Source organism: Triticum dicoccoides, chromosome 3B, assembly GCF_002162155.2.
Source record: "Triticum dicoccoides isolate Atlit2015 ecotype Zavitan chromosome 3B, WEW_v2.0, whole genome shotgun sequence".
Classification (NCBI taxonomy): Eukaryota; Viridiplantae; Streptophyta; class Magnoliopsida; order Poales; family Poaceae; genus Triticum; species Triticum dicoccoides.
The window spans coordinates 756878891-756899951 of NC_041385.1; the positions used below are offsets into that span (position 1 = coordinate 756878891).

Consider the following 21061-nt stretch of genomic DNA (forward strand, 5'->3'; position numbering starts at 1 on the left):
GGTTCGTCAGTGTACCCAAGATTTTTCATATCCACTGTTGTCATTCCGTACTGTGGGTCTACCTGTACCCCGCCTCCTGACAGATTGACCCATTTGCACTTAAACAAAGGGACCTTAAAATCTACTCCGTAGTCAAGTTCCCATATGTCCACTATGTAACCATAATATGTGTCCTTTCCCCTCTTGGTTGTTGCATCAAAGCGGACACCGCTGTTTTGGTTGGTGCTCTTTTGATCTTGGTCAATCGTGTAAAATGTATTCCCATTTATCTCGTATCCTTTCCAAATCAATACAGTCAAAGATGGTCCCCTGGACAACAAGTACAACTCATCACAAACAGTGTTGTCACCTCTGATACGTGCTTCCAACCAACTGCTGAAAGTCCTGATGTGTTCACATGTAATCCAGTCGTCGCACTGCTCCGGGTGTTTGGAGCGCAGACTGTTCTTGTGTTCATCGACATACGGGGTCACCAAGGTAGAGTTCTGTAGAACTGTGTAGTGTGCTTGAGACCAAGAATATCCGTCCCTGCATATTATTGAGTCCCTTCCAAGCGTGCCTTTTCCAGTCAGTCTCCCCTCATACCGCGATTTAGGGAGACCTATCTTCTTAAGGCCATGAATGAAGTCAACACAAATCCCGATGACATCCTCTGTTTGATGGCCCATGGAGATGCTTCCTTCTGGCCTAGCGCGGTTACAGACATATTTCTTTAGGACTCCCATGAACCTCTCAAAGGGGTACATATTGTGTAGAAATACGGGGCCCAGAATGACAATCTCGTCAACTAGATGAACTAGGACGTGCGTCATGATACTGAAGAAGGATGGTGGGAACACCAGCTCGAAACTGACAAGACATTGCACCACATCACTCCTTAGCCTTGGTATGATTTCTGGATCGATCACCTTCTGAGAGATTGCATTGAGGAATGCACATAGCTTCACAATGGCTAATCCGACCTTTTCCGGTAGAAGCCCCCTCAATGCAACCGGAAGCAGTTGCGTCATAATCACGTGGCAGTCATGAGACTTTAGGTTCTGAAACTTTTTCTCTGCCATATTTATTATTCCTTTTATATTAGACGAGAAGCCAGTCGGGACCTTCATACTAAGCAGGCATTCAAAGAAGATTTCCATCTCTTCTTTGGTAAGAGCATAGCTGGCAGGACCTTCATACTGCTTTGGAGGCATGCCGTCTTTTTCGTGCAAACATTGTAGGTCCTCCCGTGCCTCAGTTGTATCTTTTGTCTTCCCATACACGCCCAAGAAGCCTAGCAGATTCACGCAAAGGTTCTTCATCACGTGCATCACGTCGATCGAAGAGCGGACCTCTAGGTCTTTCCAGTAGGGTAGGTCCCAAAATATAGATTTCTTCTTCCACATGGGTGCGTGTCCCCCAGCGTCACTCGGAACAGCTAGTGCGCCGGGACCCTTTCCAAAGATTACGTGTAAATCATTGACCATAGCAAGTACGTGATCACCGGTACGCATGGTGGGCTTCTTCCGGTGATCTGCCTCGCCTTTGAAATGCTTGCCTTTCTTTCGACATTGATGGTTGGTCGGAAGAAATCGACGATGGCCCAGGTACACATTCTTCCTGCAGCTTGCCAGGTATATACTATCGGTGTCAAGTAAACAGTGCGTGCATGCGTGGTATCCCTTGTTTGTCTGTCCTGAAAGGTTACTGAGAGTGGGCCAATCGTTGATGGTCATGAACAGCAACGCCTTTAGGTTAAATTCCTCCTGTTTGTGCTCATCCCACGTACGTACACCGTTTCCATTCCACAGCTGTAAAAGTTCTTCAACTAATGGCCTTAGGTACATATCAATGTCGTTGCCAGGTTGCTTAGGGCCTTGGATGAGAACTGGCATCATAATGAACTTCCGCTTCATGCACATCCAAGGAGGAAGGTTATACATATATAGAGTCACGGGCCAGGTGCTGTGATTGCTGCTTTGCTCCCCGAAAGGATTAATGCCATCCGCGCTTAAAGCAAACCATACGTTCCTTGGCTCACTTGCAAACTCATCCCAGTACTTTCTCTCGATTTTTCTCCACTGCGACCCGTCAGCGGGTGCTCTCAACTTCCCGTCTTTCTTACGGTCCTCACTGTGCCATCACATCAACTTGGCATGCTCTCTGTTTCTGAACAGATGTTTCAACCGTGGTATTATAGGAGCATACCACATCACCTTCGCAGGAACCCTCTTCCTGGGGGGCTCGCCGTCAACATCACCAGGGTTATCTCGTCAGATCTTATACCGTAATGCACCGCATATCGGGCATGCGTTCAGATCCTTGTACGCACCGCGGAAGAGGATGCAGTCATTAGGGCATGCATTTATCTTCTGCACCTCCAAATCTAGAGGGCATACGACCTTCTTTGCTGCGTATGTACTGTCGGGCAATTCGTTATCCTTTGGAAGCTTCTTCTTCAATATTTTCAGTAGCTTCTCAAATCCTTTGTCAGGCACAGCATTCTCTGCCTTCCACTGCAGCAATTCCAGTACAGTACCGAGCTTTGTGTTGCCATCTTCGCAATTGGGGTACAACCCTTTTTTGTGGTCCTCTAACATGCGATCGAACTTCAGCTTCTCCTTTTGACTTTTGCATTGCATCCTTGCATCGACAAGGACCCGGCGGAGATCATCATCATCGGGCACATCGTCTGGTTCCTCTTGATCTTCAGCAGCTTCGCCCGTTGCAGCATCATCGTGCACATCGTCTGGTTCCTCTTGATCTTCAGTAGCATCACCGTATTCAGGGGGCACATAGTTTTCATCGTACTCTTCTTCTTTGCCGTCTTCCATCATAACCCCTATTTCTCCATGCCTCGTCCAAACATTATAGTGTGGCATGAAACCCTTGTAAAGCAGGTGGGTGTGGAGGATTTTCCGGTCAGAGTAAGACTTCGTATTCCCACATATAGGGCATGTACAACACATAAAACCATTCTGCTTGTTTGCCTCAGCCACTTCGAGAAAATCACGCACGCCCTTAATGTACTCGGAGGTGTGTCTTGAACCGTACATCCATTGCCGGTTCATCTGCGTGCATTATATATAATTAAGTGTGTCAAAAATCATTATAGAACATCATGAATAGATAATTAAGTGACCAAATTAATAGAAATTTATCATCACATTAAAACCAAAGTACACACATAGTTCTCATCTAACAACATAAAGCTCTGCAGAGCATCTAAATTAATCAAACCATACACTGAAACTATGTAAAATATTTCAATGCGAAAACAAATGCGATCATAATCGCAACCAATGTAACAACTGATCCAACGGCATAATGATACCAAGCCTCGGTATGAATGGCATATTTTCTAATCTTTCTAATCTTCAAGCGCATTGCATCCATCTTGATCTTGTGATCATCGACGACATCCGCAACATGCAACTCCAATATCATCTTCTCCTCCTCAATTTTTCTAATTTTTTCCTTCAACAAATTGTTTTCTTCTTCAACTAAATTTAACCTCTCGACAATAGGGTCGGTTGGAATTTCCGGTTCAACAACCTCCTAGATAAATAAAATCTATGTCACGTTGGTCGGCATAATTGTCATAAACAATAAATGAACCAATAGTTATGAAAAGATAATATATACCACATCTGAATCATAGACAGGACGAGGGCCGACGGGGGCGGATACCAAAACCATCGCACTATATAAGATGCAATAATAAAAGTAAGAAAATTATACAAGTATCTATATAAACATACAAGTAAGAGTTTTTTTGTCCTTTCAGAAAGAAGATAAGAACAAGAGGCTCACCACGGTGGTGCCGGCGACGAGATCGGCGCGGGCGATCGACGACGGTGAAGACGGGGACGGGACGTGACAGACCGCTAAACCTAGACAAATATTGAGAAAAATGGAGCTTGGAGGTGGAGCTTGGAGAGGAGAAAGCTTAAGTAGTGTGGCTCGGGCATTCCATCGAACACCTCGTGTGCATAGGAGGTGAGCTAGAGCACCACAAAGCTCTCTCCTCGCCGGCCACGAAAAACAGAGCAGTGAGAGTGCTCTGCTCGCGGGGTATATATAGGCAATTAATTGGTCCCGGTTCGTGCTTGAACCGGGACTAAAGGGAAGCCTTTGGTCCCGGTTCAGGCCACCAACCGGGACAAATGGTGGTGGGCCAGGAGCAAGGCACATTGGTCCCGGTTCGTCCCACCAACCGGGACTAAAAGGTCCAGACGAACCGGGACCAATGGCCCACGTGGCCCGGCCGGCCCCCAGGGCTAACGAACCGGGTCCAATGCCCCCATTGGTCCCGGTTCTGGATTGAACCGGGACTAATGGGCTGACCCGGCCTGGACCAATGCCCCCTTTTCTACTAGTGTATAAAACATTTCTTAGGTTCGATGCAGTTGCCAACATAGTGCCCGGGCCAGCCACAATTGAAACAAGTCATCTCCTTGTACCTTGGATCCAACGGTTGCATGGGAGGGGGTTGAGGAGCTTGAGGGATCGGAGCAGGGGCCGAGACAGGGGCCTGGTAACTTTCCCCCCTCCCACCGGCTTGGCCCCTCCCTGCTAGATGGGAATCGCTGGAGGAGGACCCACAACTCGCCCTTCTTGAGCTGGGGTCAACTTCTTCATGGCCGGAGGGCGACGATTCCGATTACCCTGACCACGGTTCTCCATCTTTCTCACAACCTCATCAAAGGATCTATTCTTTGGAAGAAATATAGGGGCAGCTAGCTGGAATTTGGTAGGGGTAGGGTCAAATCGACTAGGGCGAGGAACTGGGAAACAATCTTCGATGGTGAAAGTTTTGGATCAGAACATATCTTTTCTCACCCAGAATAGGGTCGGAATGGTGAATTTAGGGTTCGGAGGTAGTAGTTTAGGTATATGAGGACGGGGGTGGTGGCGGAGGGAGGGAATAACCCAAAGCTGCCCATAGAAATCCGCCACCTCCTCCTCATTGTTGTTATACAACCCTAAACGTGGCTTTTTAGAAGGCGTTTTCGCATGCAACACACGACCAGAAATCAACAGCGCAGGGATGGCCGCAGGTCTAGTCCGTGGCTCGTTCAAACTAGCTTCCCTCTGCCTTGCACAAACGAGCATATCATTGTTTTTTGAGCTCGCAGGAGCCGGCGGCTTGCCCACCGGACAACTAGTATTTGATGCAGATCCGATCAGACCCGACGCCTCCCCATAAGGGGCATCCACAATCTTCTCCACACAAACTACATCTACAACCATAAGGCTTTTCTCTGCAGGTACCTGAATTCCCCCAGCACAAACTGGAATCATACATCGAGCTTGAATTACCTTCGAATGACAATGACGCACCCGCCCACGATCTCCCGGCCATGGCGGCGGTTCAAGGTTGCTGTCCATCAACCCGAACCCCACCCCGCGCGCCCTCGATCTGAATCGTGTCGCACGGTCGCCGGGAGCCTTGGCCTTCATGGAATTCGCGAGGGGCTATCCCCCGGCGCCATGAACTCGCGCGGGATCCTGGCCAGCCCAACCACCGACGGCGGCCGGATGTTCAAGCGGGATGGGCTCCACGACTTGAAGAACGCCCACTTGGCTGCCTTCTCCGGATCTGGCGATTCTGCTTCCTGAATCGCCCAGAACAGCACCTCGTAGTCCATCCCTCCCTCGTCGCCGGCGAAGCGCGCGCGCTCGGAGAAGGTCGAGGTGTGGATGACTCGAATCAGCAGCTCTCCCCACTCGGAGCGGTCGGGGAATCTCTCCACCACCACTCGCAACATCTCCGCACGCGCCTCCGGTGAGGATATTTCGACCAGCGGGCGCTGCGCCACCGGAACCGGTGACGGCAGGGCCGGCGCAGGCGGCGCCACCGCCAACACCGGGCGCGCCCTCCTCGCCCGCGGTCTGCGGCGCGATCCCCCGGCCATCAAGCTCCTCGACTTGGTTGGATCAGATCTGGGAGAGGCAGGCGGTCTCAGAGCGGTGGGTGGTGTTGGGGAGAGGAAGGGGAGAGCGGGGGCGCGGCCTATAAGGAGATGGCTCGCCATTAATGCGGTGGAGGTCACCATTAATGGCGGTAGGTGGATGTTTCACGATGTCGCCTCGCTCGCTCGCTCGCTCGCTCCATGCCCAGCCCCTAGAAAATTGTAGTGTAGAAAAGGAAACAAAATAATTCCCAAACGATGGTACTAACAGAAAATTATGCCGCCTCCCTCCCTTCTTTTCTTTGTTTTTTATTCGGGGTGTGATCTATCCGTTTGTTTATTTTCTACTTAAATAATTAGTTTGGTCCAAGAGTGTATGTACATAGCATGCATGGACGATCAGCTCACTCACGGACGAGTATCAGCAGTCGGTCTTCACCAAGACAGAGGCACTCGGTTTATTCTTCCAGCCATAGATCCTCAAGAACCTATAATGGGTGTTGTTGTTTTGTTTTGCAAAGAATCATGTATATTGCGCACATAGCTCACAATTATGAAAACAATAATAAACCGCGCTAAGACAAAGAGCAAAAAAAAAAGGAATTCTTATTCTAAAATGACCAGGCTGGAGAAAGGCTATTATAGAATAACATGAAAATCATTGCATATGCCATTTCAAAAGACTTCCTCAATCTCCGTACGAGAACAAAACCGGGAGGCCTTACATATTTGGTATACAGGAGAAGAAATTTACTTGTGAAAGATAATGAAAATTATCAGCCCCGCACTTTAGTGTACCAACTACTATGACGACATATACTACATGGATGAGGATAGAATACCCCTTATGGTCCATCAAATTTGTACTGTACTTTGCTATCGAGAAAATGATGGTTCACTAACGAACAGGAATAAACATCACTGTGCTGCTTGCCAACAATTTGGCTCTTTGGTCAAAGTGTTTGTCTCAACCACCGACGATCAAAATATCCACTCTTAAGTAAAAGGTTGTTGTTAGAACTCATGATTTGTAAGTACTAGAAGAACACCCGTGCGTTGCAACGGGACCACATTAACTTTAAGAGTTCAATATCAATTATGTTAATATTACATTTAATATTCTCATACATATCAAGTGACATTGACGACCTTTTTACCATCAAATTCTCACACACACTCTCTTCCTCCCTCCTGCTCGACGATACACCCGACTCATTTAATTAATATAATTAAATTATCAGTAAATTAGTCACCAAACTGCTCGGATGAACCGGAACAGAGCCAACATATATCATCCTAGACAAACGCAACATCAACCATTTACCTTGGTACTTTAGGGACCGACAGGAGGATGCATGTAGAAGCGCTTCTTGCCTGCGAATCCACAATCAGAGAGAGAAATTGGAACCCATTCCCATCACCAACTGATAAAGAAAGCATGTAAGAAAATTGATATCGGCCAACTTGGATCTTCGGTGATTGTCCGCCGGTATGGAGAATTTAGGAGGGTGGGTGCAGGGAGTGGCCTTGTGGATGATGGATGGAGGTGCGGAGGGATGTGGTCACCGGAAGGTCGAAAGCGGAGAGGGTCGGGCACGTTAGGTGGAGCCGGTGGTGCGCGACAACCGGAAGCGGCCCAATCGTGGGCGGCGAACCGACGATAGCCTCGTCCCATCTCTCGAGCAGCAAAGATAGAGAGGGCGGCACTGCCGGTGCTCGAGGCCGCCGCTCGGCACCATCTACATCGAGGGAAAAGAGAGGCGAGAAAGCGATAGGGTGATGCGGGGCTAGGGATTGCGGAGGAGGGTGGGGGTGTGCAATTTGAATGGATGGTTCTGCCCACCGTTTTCTTGTATGTGGCGGTGGAGACGGCGGCGTCCAGCCATGCAGGCGAGGCATGGGTCGAGCCGGGAACACGGCGAGGCGCAGTAGCAGAGGCGGGGGCAATTTTTTGCTACTGAGATGCAGGGTGTGGGATTGATCGTTCATGTTCTCTTTTCCTTTTTAACGGGAGATGGATGCGATTTTTTCACGAGGGGAGAGATGCGACCACGTACAGATTCCATAATAAATTAATTAGGTCTATAACGGGATTTCTTTACAATGCGTTAAGATTTACGTGTTAGTTTTCTTAATAAAGAAATGCACTGATGTAGGGATCGATTGATTCGGATAAGGAAAGATAGATTCGTGATCTTTTGTATGTTAGGAAATTAGTGGTTTGCAAGGAAAGAGTGAAGAGAAAAAGAACCAATGCGACCACGTATAGATTCCATAATAAATTAATTAGGTTCATAACGGGATTTATTTGCAATGCGTTAAAATTTACGTGTTAGTTTTCTTAATAAAGAAATGCACTGATGTAGGGCGCGATTGGTTCGGGTAAGGAAAGATAGATTCGTGATCTTTTTTATGTTAGGAAATTATTGGTTTGCAAGGAAAGAGTGGAGAGAAAAAGAACTAGTACGAGGGGGTGGTGGGAGGGGGACGAATAAAAACCGGACGAAATTGGGAGGTGGGAGGGGGCGAGTAAAAACCGACAAAAAAAAACCAACGAAATTGGGAGGTGGGAGAGAGGATGAAAAAAAACCAGAGGAGGTGGGAGGAGGACAAAAATAAACTGTACGAGGCTATCAACTGCTCCATTAGGAGTAGAGATTGTTTGTGAAAATAACATGCGACGACGACTTAGCGAGCGGATCCCCTTAAAAAAGACATAGCGAGCAGATTCCCTTAAAACTGGTAGAAATGGATACGATTGATGACATTGATAAATAGTGATGAATGTTGGCATAATTTACTATCATCATGCATGGAAACGAATCATCAAGAAAAAGAATACTTCCTATTACTACACTCATAGGAAGCTTCCTAATCTCTGCTACCAAACAGTTTCTGCCCAAACAAGGAAGGAAAGTTATGGACGTGATTCGAAAGGAAACAAACGTTATGAAGATTAATTAATTTAGATTTGATCTTTAGAGATTGATTGTGATTGATTCTTTTACATAGAGATATTACTAAATAATTTGCGTCAGTATGGAAAGTTCTGATCCGTTCAGTTTTTTTCGTTGTGTGAGAGGGTGAAGTGAAAATAAACCGATGAAGTGGGGGAGGCGACGAAAAAAATCTACGATAGTTAACCTACAAAAAAAACCGGGACGAAAGTGGTGGGACGAAAACTGACTGGCGAAGACTACCAACTGCTCCATTAGGAGTAGAGATTGGTTGGTTCGATTTTTTTTGCGTGGAGGGAACTACCTGGGAGGTGGGAGGGAGTACGAAAATAAACCGTCTCGGCTGAGCGGGAGGTGGGGCAAGTACCAAAGAAGTACCAAAAAAGACCGGGTGAGGTGGGACGAAAATAAAACCCGGAACGCGACCTACCAACTGAGACATTAGGAGTAGAGATATTAACAAAAGTGCAGATCCCGTCCCACTCTTCACTTTTTGACAAAAACTTCCGAATAGCAATCTTGGTGAGTGATCTCGACCGAGTTCGATCGGCATGGCGTGTCGTTCCTCTAGGAGTGGGTGCTGAGAGGAAGGATGGCAAACCTCCATTGTCAATCGGCCGGAGCTGCATCGTCATTTGGATCAGAGCATGGACGAAATCGAGATGGTAGAGGTTGAGGAATTTGTAGGACGTGAGGGTTTAGGGTGGGCATCACAAGAACTCACCCATATCTTGGGAGACGGCAGACCCGAGGTGCAGTCGTGTTTGTGCTTCAGGGGCTGCCACGTGATGTCCTCGCCGCCATCGCCTGTCGATGCCACTTCAGCGCCACGAGCATGGGACTGAGGGACGAAGGGAAGAGAAGGGAAGGAAGCGAGCTAATGACGTACCTATGTTTGGTATGTAATACCCTCCATTAAGAGTAGATATTTTCTTAAAATCGGTTATTTTGTTTCCTAATTAATGTGATTGAGCAATTTAAGGTAAGGTTAATTAATTTAGATTTGATATTTAGAGATTGATCATGATTGGTTCTTTCACATAAAGACATTACTAAAAATAACTTGCACCAACATGGAAAGTTATGATCCGTTAAGATTTTTTTCGTTGTGTGAGAGAGTGACGCGAAACTAAACCGGTGGGGTGGGGGAGGGACGAAAAAAACCAGCGAAATAAAACGGGTGGGAGGTGGGAGGAAGTACCAAAGAAGTACCAAAAAAGACCGGGTGAGGTGGGACGAAAATAAAACCCGGAACGCGACCTACCAACTGAGACATTAAGAGTAGAGATTTGATCTTTAGAGATTGATTGTGATTGATTCTTTTACATAAAGACATTACTAAATAATTTGCGTCGGTATGGAAAGTTCTGATCCGTTCAGTTTTTTTCGTTGTGTGAGAGGGTGAAGTGAAAATAAACCGGTGAAGTGGGGGAGGCGACGAAAAAAATCTACGACAGTTAACCTACGAAAAAAACCCGGACGAAAGTGGTGGGACAAAAATTGACCGGCGAAGACTACCAACTGCTCCATTAGGAGTAGAGATTGGTTGGTTCGATTTTTTTGCGTGGAGGGAACTACCTGGGAGGTGGGAGGGAGTACGAAAATAAACCGTCTCGGCTGAGCGGGAGGTGGGAGCAAGTACCAAAGAAGTACCAAAAAAGACCGGGTGAGGTGGGACGAAAATAAAACCCGAAACGCGACCTACCAACTGAGACATTAGGAGTAGAGATTTATGTACTTCATTCTGCATTGTACGCCCTATATAGCTAATCTGGAAGGTTCATACCATATTAACCATTTCAACATCCACATATGCTTTCAAAAGAAGAAGCTCTCCTGGTATTTGTTTTTTGCTCTTCATGGTATGTATTGCATAGAATTCCATGAGTATATCCCCTACACCATTTTATTTTTCTACTAAATCAAATATTAAAGATCTGGATATTAACTCACATGTTTATGCTGTGTGCAGCGTCATGTCGCGCCTTGCTAAGACACTATGTTAGAATCATGCGAATTCCTTGGCTAATTGGTTGGTTACTACTTGCTCATTTATTTCATTGCATTGTTGTGTATGTAAGATAATAAAAATTTCGAATGGGATACTTTGTATGAACATCAAGCTATTGTTCTTGTTGAATTTGTGGTTCCTAATTCCAATACCCTAATGGTCTATTTAGGCATTTGTTTTTGCTCTGGTATGTACTACTTTGTTAATAGTTGAGCATTCTAACTTGGACATTTTTCGCTTGCTGAACAGTGTGACTTGACCATTTAGTGCATTTTATCTTCTGTCTTGACCTCCATTGCACGGTGGCGAGGAGCCAGCTTGACGCTTGAGCGCGCAGACCTCGTCCGCGTCAAAGCAGGAGCGCAGAGATTGTGGCGGCGTCATAGAGATGCTTGCGCGTCCGTGCCCATCCTCCCCACCACTCACCACGCTGCAAGCCTGCAGCCCCGACACTTTCCGGTCGTGGCGACCAGGCTGGACGGCGCGGATCTCGATGGACACCAATTTCGACCGTTGGGGACGACAGATGGGAGGTGCGTGCCCGGGGCCACTCATGTTTGGCGTGCACGTTCTAGGACCTTCCTTGAACCGGTTTCTTCAATTTTGGTTTTTCTTTCTTTTTGTTTTTTTGTTTTTTCTTCCTTTTTATCTGGTTATCCTTGTTCTTGTCTCTTTTCTTTCTTTTTCTTTTTTTGTCTATTTTCCTTGTTCCTATTTTTTTGTTTTATTATTATTTTTCTTTTTTTAATTCGCGAACATCTTTCAAATTCGAGATTTTTTGTTTGAAATAGTGAACATTTTTCAAATACATAAACACTTTGTTGTATTGTGAACATTTTATAAATTTGTGAACTTTTTTACAAATTTACGAACATTTTTTTAACATTTGCGAACAACTATTTTGAACAGTGAACATTTTTCTGAAATTTGGGAACATTTTCTGAAATTCAGGAACTTTTTTTATGAACATTCTTTTAAGTTCATGAATACTTTTTTGAATCAAGGCACATTTTTGAATTTTGTGAACAGTTTCTAAAATTTGGGAACAATTTTCGAAATTTCCCCCAAAAAATTGAATATGGTGGCCATTTTATAGAAATTCATGAAAGTTTTTTAGGAATTCACGTACATTTTTTGAATATTTTTCAAAATAGACGAACATTTTTTAATCTGTGGGAATTATAATTTGTTTTGAACATACCAACGTTTTTCAAGATCAAGAACATTTTAGGATTCCCCTAACATTTTTCAAAATCATGAACAATTTTTTGAATTCACGAACATTTTATGATTTTCAAACCTTTTTCAAAATTCATAGTTTTTCCGAAATTTTAATTTTTTAAAATGCTAAATTGTTCTGGAAAATAATAACGCAAAAAAGAAATCAAAATGAAAAAAGGTGGGCATCCTGCCAGTACATTGGCTGGCCCGAAAGGGCACAAGGGTAGCTCGGGTGCGCGCTCGCTGTCTTTAAAGCGCGTGTGCGCCAAATAGGAGGTCCCCATGCCCGGTTGGTTCACTGAAGTTGGAAGCGTGATGTTGTACGTGGAGTGGGCCGCATTTTTGGTCCGTGACACTGAGGGAGCCTGCCGGGCTGGGATTAGTAAAATTCTAAACGCACCCTCACCGATGATGTCGAGTTTTGGATTTCGCCCAAACAATTAATTTCGGCCAAAATTCATCCATCTCGTTTGGGCCTGGTATTAGTACAAACCGGTCCAAGAATTTTGGCCATATTTGAATTTTCAGGTCGAGCCTTGGTCCAAAATAGCCCACACACATCGCAATGGTATATAAAATGCAACCAACCTTTTGTAACCCTAACTTTCATCCCTCCGCTCCCCCGCCCCCCGCCCCCAAATCTCCACCCCTAGTGCGGCGGCCTTGGCAACCCAAGCCCAGCAGAGGGAAGTAGCGCCGATCCGCCTCCGCCCACCCTCCTCCTCTAGTGCTCCAGGTGCGTCAACCCTCCTTTCCTCCGGCGCTCCACCTCCTCAAGTACTCCTCCCCATTCTGCTCTTTCCTGTGGAGGGCGAAGGTTGTGACCGTCACTGCTCCGTGTACGGGGCGACCCTGTTGGCAGCAACACCATGGAGCATGCCCACATGAGGTTGAGGCTAATAAATTTTTTGGGGCAAGGCTATCTCACGCCCACTTGCCCACGGTCGATTTCCGACAGGTGCATCTTTCCTTCTTTGGCATATGTTCTTTATTCCTTTTTTAATCTGCACAAAAATTCATATGTGGCTGGTTCACCTTTCCTTCGTAGCATCTGTCCCTGGCTTAACATAGATGGAATGTTTAGAGAAAGACAACAGGCCCCACGGTTGAATTTAGGAGAGAGGGATTTATTAGAGGAAAGGCACCGAGCCCCACAGTTGAATTCAACGTAGGGGGTACTTATTAGAAGAAAGGCACCGAGCATGCAACCATCCAACACTTTCCGCCTGGGCATCGAGTGCCGCAGCGCTCGCATGAAGGAGTAAATCCGATTTTTTTATGCATGAATTGTATAAATTTTACACGTATATTTGCTAAAGATTCTACATACACTTTTGCTCTGGTTTATTTCAAAATTTTGGGAAATTTTGGGAAATTTTCATTCTTAGTTTGCCATTTTTGTATGAAATGTATTGAAAAAATAAATATTGCCCATTTCCCGTAGGCCCCCGATGGCACCGCCGCATGCTCCTGGAGGGGGCGATGACGTGACTGTGGCGCAGTGCCCAATCTGCATGGAGGAGCTGGTGCCCAACAGCAGCCGCGGATTCGTCACAAGATTGCCCGGCTGCCTGCACTCCTTCCACGAAAGCTGCATCGCACAATGGTTCTGCAGGGCGGCCACGTGTCCGTGCTGCCGGCGCGACATGGCAGCGTACAATAACCGCGCGTACCCGCTGAACATGACATCGCTCTACTCGGAGACGACCATGACGGTTGCGCTGCCCATTCCGCGCCGTCCTCAACAACGCCGTACGGCTCCCTTCACGTCCCAGGGGCCACTAAACTGACCGTTGTTCCGACGAGTGGCCGTGGAGAAGGATGATGTCAGGTTTCGACAACGTATTGTGGTGTAATTGAACATTGCTCAGAATCGAACTGAATTCTTGAAATGTAATATGTCTCTGTGCTTTTTTTAATTGAATTAAGACACACATTTGGTTGTTTAAACCGGACGACTGAATTCACAGATGGTGATGGTTGATATATTTTGATAGTTCCTTTGATACTGAATGTGGATTTGCGGTATTTTTCGTTAAATGCCATACTTGATAATTTTTAAGAGAGCCAGTTGAAAGACCACAAGCTGCATCATGAACGAAATTCGCCCATACACCTGAGGGCTACGAAAATAGAAACATTGATAAGGGAAGATGATCGTACCACTGAGAGTACAATACACCTATATGTGCTTGGGCGTCAATGAGCAGGTATTTGATCAGTTTAAGAAAGAATTGACAGAAGTACAATAGCTACCTGTGTGGTTTATATCTGGGTTTTCTGTGACCCGTCATGCCTTGATATACTAGTTTCCAAGAACCTTGCCCAGAATCCTTTCTACAAAGTTCTTAATAGGTTGCCCGTCTGTACAAGGAAAACGCCATGTACAAGGCTAACCTCCCAAGAGGGTTAATCGATTCTGTCCAGGTGCTCTAGCTTGCCCGTCTATATTTTCTTATTCAGTCAATGCGGATGAGTAGAAACATGCTTGTTGCTGCACATTCACACACTAGAAACGAGAGGAAGAATGGCGTGTAGCAAAAACCTGGCAATGATCTGTTCATAGGTTGCATCACATGCATACACTGGAAACAAGCCGGTTGCTCCAATAGGAAGGGAAGAGGGGGAGGGGGGGGGGATCCTATTCCCTCTTTCCTTTCCTCCTTCCCCTTTCCTTCTCCAATTTGGTCAGCCCATATGGCGGGGGGCCGCACCAGCCCCTTTGTGGCTGGTGTGTTTCCCTTCTTGGCCCATAAGGCCCATATCTTTTGCCTGGAACCCCTTTCGGTGTTCCGATAAGTACCCGGTGCTTCCTAAAACACTTCCGGTGTCCGAATACCATCGTCCTATATATCAATCTTTACATCTCGACCATTTCAAGACTCCTTGTCATGTCCGTGATCTCATCCGGGACTCCGAACAACATCCGGTCATCAAATCACATAACTAATATAATACTATCTCGTCAACGAACGTTAAGCGTGCGGATCCTACGGGTTCGAGAACTATGTAGACATGACCAAGTCACCTCTCCGGTCAATAACCAATAGCGGAACCTGGATGCTCATATTGGCTCCCACATATTCTACGAAAATCTTTACTGATCGAACCGTAATGACAACATACGTTATTCCCTTTGTCATCGGTATGTCACTTGCCCGAGTTTCGATCGTCGGTATCTTCATACCTGGTTCAATCTCGTTACCGGCAAGTCTCTTTACTCGTTCCGTAATACATCATCCTGTAACTAACTCATTAGTCACTTTGCTTGCAAGGCTTTTTATGATGTGTATTACCGAGAGGGCCCAGAGATACCTCTCCGATACTCGGAGTGACAAATCCTAATCTCGATCTATGCCAACCCAACAAACACCTTCAGAGATACCTGTAGAGCATCTTTATAATCACCCAGTTATGTTGTGACATTTGATAGCACACAAGGCATTCCTCCGGTATCCGGGAGTTGCATAATCTCATAATCGGAGGAATATGTATTTGACATGAAGAAAACAATAGCAATAAAACTGAACGATCAATACGCTATGCTAATGGATGGGTCTTGTCCATCACATCATTCTCCTAATGATGCGACCCCATTCATTAAATGACAACACATGTCTACGGTGAGGAAACTTAACCATCTTTGATTAATGAGTTAGTCTAGTAGAGGCTTACTAGGGACACGGTGTTTTGTCTATGTATCCACACATGTATCAAGTTTTAGGTTAATACAATTCTAGCATGAATATTAAACATTTATCATGAAATGAGGAAATATTAAATAACAATTTTATTATTGCCTCTAGGGCATATTTCCTTCAACAAGATGCCATTGTCACTATGTTGTCGGTATTATCACATTATGTGTTACTCCCTCCGATAAAAAAGTGAATTTGAACTGAAGCTGTATACTAAAGCCACGGCACCATTTTTGGGTCACACGGAGTAACATTTACTTGCGTCCGTTGACCATGGGCATATCGTGGACCTTCATACCAGATGGTTACTTTGGGGTATCCAAACGTTACCCCCAACTGGGTGATCATAAAGGTACATTACGGGTAAACTGAAGAAGTATGTTAAGGTGATAGATAGTTCAACACTGTGATTTGCTCCTCTAAGGATGGAGATGTACTCTCCAGACCCACTCAGTATTACGGTATCCATCATCGTCTGGCCAGACACAAGCATGATAGTGATCACGAGCATGCCGGAATACGGAAGCGAGAAAAGAGAACAAAACTGACAACGAGGATAATTGGGTATAGTGATCGAAGTGTTGTTTCACAAGGATACTGATAAAAGTCTAGTCTTGGGTTTTGTAATGTATCGCCAAGCAAAGGGAATTGTATGCGATAACATAAGGCTTGATCGATAAAGAACTTCGTTGATATGTGGGAATTATTATGAATGGACAGATCCCACTAATAATTATTGACCGGAAGGTGTTCCAAACATGTCCACGTATTATCAATATTGTAGGGTCCTATGCTTAATGGCTAGCTGCCCTATGCGCCTCCTTTTCCCTCTAGTTCTCTCGATAGTTTTGTGCTGGCTCACAGAGTGTTGTCGTACCTCTAGTGAGATGTGTGGATACCTCGAAGGTACTGTCTACTTCAGTACTACTCGCCTTCCAACATATAAGGTGTATAGTTTTCCAGAAAGTCAAACGTTTCTATGTTTGACCAAGTTTATAGATAAATATATCACCATCTCCAAAATAAAATAACCCCTTGAGGATAGAACCAAATTTATCTATCACATACAAATCCATCTCATATATTCCATATTATGACTTTCTCAAAGTAAAAAAGTAAAAGTTTCTAGCCCCCATCAAGGGAAAACCTCTCATATCTGCGCACAAAAGGCTTCCGGTTATTTGATCAAGAGAGCAAGTCAAGCTGCCAAGTAACCAGTTCATCCCCTTATTCCCAAGTTCTTAGATTGTTATCCAACTTCAATTGAAGAAATAAATGTGAAAATGTATTTGCTGATGTATTTGATGATACTGATTTGGCATTGTCATTACTGAATTTTTTCTCTATAAACTTGGTCATACATAGAGAAGTTTGAATTTTCAAAAAATAATACACCTTATATTTGGGAACAGTGGGATTAGATCGGCGGATCATCATGGAGAAATTCTCGCGGCTGGGAGGCATGGCCTAGCCGCGGGAATCATCGCGCTTCAACAATTTAGTTTATTTCTGTTGCATTCTAGTTGGTGAGATTGATCGTTGCATGTCTTTTTCATAGTATTGCTGGGTGTGATCGTGCGCGGCAAAAATATTATTCATAGTATGTTCCCCAGTGATGTAGACATATTTCAGCATCAAAATGGGTAAGTTTGTATATACTAGCTTGATAAGTATCCATTAAAAAAATTAGTGGGGAAAGAGGTGAATGAAAAAGAAGATGCAATGCGTTTTGGACTATGGATACAATTCTGAGTGTTCGACAATCCATGACCGAATGAGGGAACTAGGGCTATATAGTCCCTGAGGGAGTCCTGGACTAGGGGGTGTCCGGATAGCCGAACTATCATCATCGGCCGGACTCCAAGACTATGAAGATACAAGATTGAAGACTTCGTCTCGTGTCCGGATGGGACTTTCCTTGGCGTGGAAGGCAAGCTTGGCAATACGGATATGTAGATTTCCTACTATTGTAACCGACTATGTGTAACCCTAGCCCCCCTCCGGTGTCTATATAAACCGGAGGGTTTTGCCTCCTTGATCTCGTGGTAGATCTACTCTTGTACTACCCATATCATCAATATTAATCAAGCAGGACGTAGGGTTTTACCTCCATCGAGAGGGCCCGAACCTGGGTAAAACATCATGCCCCTTGTCTCCTGTTACCATCCGCCTAGACGCACAGTTCGGGACCCCCTACCCGAGATCCGCCAGTTTTGACACCGACATTGGTGCTTTCATTGAGAGTTCCTTTGTGTCGTCGCTCATAGGCCCGATGGCTCCTTCGATCATCAACAACAACGCGGTCCAGGGTGAGACTTTTCTCCCCGGACAGATCTTTGTATTCGGCGGCTTTGCACTGCGGGCCAATTCGCTCGGCCATCTGGAGCAGATCGAAAGCTACGCCCCTGGCCATCAGGCCAGATTTGGAAGTTTGAACTTCACAGCCGACATCCGCGAAGACTTGATCTTCGACGGATTCGAGCCACAGCCGAGCGCGCCGCACTGTCACGATGGGCATGACCTAGCTCTGCCGCCGGACAGTGTCCTGGAGGCCGCACAAGAGTCCGCTCCGACCCTTAACTCGGAGCCGACTGCGCCGATCGAGGATGGGTGCTTAGACACCGCCTCGGGGGCTGCTACCTCTACGACGATGGAGCTGAATACCGACCCTGTCCCTTGTGAAGCTCGTGACTCCGAGGTGCCGGACTCCTCACCGGACTCCGAACCTCCTGCGCCTCTACCAATCGAATCCGATTGGGCGCCGATCATGGAGTTCACCGCTGCGGACATCTTTCAGCACTCGCCTTTCGGTGACATCCTGAATTCGCTAAAATGCCTCTCTTTATCAGGAGAGCCTTGGCCGGATTATGGCCAGGACGGTTAGGGTGCGGACGGCGAAGAAACTCAAAGCCCACCCACCACCCACTTCGTAGCTACTGTAGATGACTTAACCGACATGCTAGATTTCGAGTCCGAAGATATCAATGGTATGGACGACGATGCCAGAGACGACCAAGAACCAGCGCCCACAGGGCATGGGAAAGCCACCTCAACTCATGATATATATATGGTGGATACGCCCAAAGGAAGCGATAACGAGAAACAACGGGACGCTGCGAAGGAAAATTCCCCCGAAAAACAGCCGAAACGGCGACGCAAGCGCCGCCCAAAGTCCCGCCTCGACAGCGGCAGCACCCATGAAGACCCAGCCATAGAGCAGGGCGAATCAGTGGACGACGAACATGCCCCCAAGCAAACATCCGAACAGGATGAATTGGAGAGGCAACCCATCTCCGACGAAAACAATAGTCCGGATGATCTCACGCCGGAAGAACCTCCACAAAAGGCTCGTCGCCACTGCACGAAGCCTGAAGAAGGAGAAGCGGAAGCTCAAAACAGCGGAAGACATACTCAGAATGAGATGGAGTAAAGTACTCAAGACCGCAGACAAATACGGCGATAGTCGCCAAGCAAAGAGCTACCCGAAGCGCAAAATGTTGCCCGAATTTGAGGAGGAGGCCGTAGAGCCCCAAAAATCAAAAAACAAAGAGGCCGCCCGGTCGGATAAACGACCACATGACAAACAAAGAGCGGAAAGCGGCGCCGCACACAAATCGGCACGCGGTCCACATAAGGATCTTCACAAAAAGGATAGCTCGGTCAGGTCCATCTACGGGCCAAGAAGGAAGGCTCCTGGGAGCAACACAACACGTCGAGTATTTGAAAATCACGGCACACCCAAATACAAGGGCGCCGCACAACGCCTATGTTTCACCGATGAGGTGCTGGATCATGAATTTCCAACGGGATTCAAGCCCGTAAATATGGAGGCGTACGACGGAACAACAGACCCCGGAGTCTGGATTGAGGATTACATCCTGCACATACATATGGCTAGAGGAGATGACCTCCACGCCATAAAATACTTACCCCTCAAACTCAAAGGGCCAGCCCGGCACTGGCTCAAAAGCCTCCCAGAAAATACCATTGGAAGTTGGGAAAAGCTCGAGGACGCATTTCAGGCAAATTTTCAGGGGACTTACGTCCGCCCTCCGGATGCAGACGATTTACGTCACATAACTCAACAGCTCGGAGAGTCAGCCTGCAAATTCTGGAACAGGTTCCTCACCAAAAAGAACCAGATAGTCGACTGTCCGGACGCCGAAGCCTTAGCAGCTTTCAAGCACAACGTCCGAGACGAATGGCTCGCCAGACACCTCGGCCAGGAAAAGCCAAGAACAATGGCCGCACTAACAAGCCTCATGACCCGCTTTTGCGCGGGAGAGGATAGCTAGCTGGCAAGATGCAGCACCAGCGACCCAAGTACATCCGAGGTCAGAGATAGAAATGGAAACCACGGTGCAACAAGGACCAGCACCGGATTAAACGAAATGGTCCAAAGAGCACGGCAGTCAACGCCGGATTCAAAAGCTCTTGGCAGAACAGCAAAAAACTGCCTCTCAAGGAGAAAAGCGACGAGCTATCCAACCTAAACAAAATCTTGGACAAGATATGCCAAATCCACAGTACCCTCGGGAGGCCTGCAAACCATACCCACAGAGATTGTTGGGTCTTCAAGCAGTCCAGCCGACTTAACGCCGAACACAAGGGGCTCGACGCACCAAGTGAGGACGACGACGAACCCCACAAGCAGAGCGCCGGGAAACAAAAGACTTTCCCACAAGAAGTCAAAACAGTGAATTCACTTCAAGTGATAACAAGGGAAAACAGGGCGGCACCTACTAAAGTACGCGCCGCACGGTCCACCCCAGCGGAGTCCCGAAACTGGATGTCACAACCAATTACTTTCGACCATCAGGATTACTCCAGAGGTATTCGAAACGCAGGATGGACTGCTTTGATATTGGATCCTATAATCGACGGGCTACAGTTTACACAAGTCCTAATGGATGGTGGCAGCGATATAAACCTGCTATACCAGGACTCAATCCGCAGAATGGGGATAGACCCTACCAAAATTCGCCATAGCAACACTTCCTTTAAAGGAGTAACGCCAGGCCCTTATGCCAATTGTACGGGCTCCTTATTACTAGAAGTTGTGTTCGGTTCATCCGACAACTTCCATCGCGAAAAGCTAATCTTCCATATTACCCCATTTAAAAGTAGCCATCAAGCACTATTGGGATGCGAAGCTTTCGCCCGCTTTAACACAATACCGCATTACGCGTCTCTTACACTCAAAATGCCCGGTCCACGCGGCATCATCTCATTAAAGGGTAACTTCGAGTGTTCCTGACTACGGAAGAACATGAGACTGCC

At 46.4% G+C, this 21061-nt stretch overlaps 1 long non-coding RNA gene across 1 annotated transcript; it reads left to right on the top strand.

Moving 5' to 3' along the window:
• The first annotated feature begins 12723 nt into the window (after positions 1-12723).
• Positions 12724-14096, top strand: LOC119282060. Its single transcript, XR_005138621.1, has 2 exons — positions 12724-13041; positions 13528-14096. It is a non-coding gene; the product is annotated as an uncharacterized LOC119282060 (long non-coding RNA).
• Positions 14097-21061: the final 6965 nt, after the last annotated feature.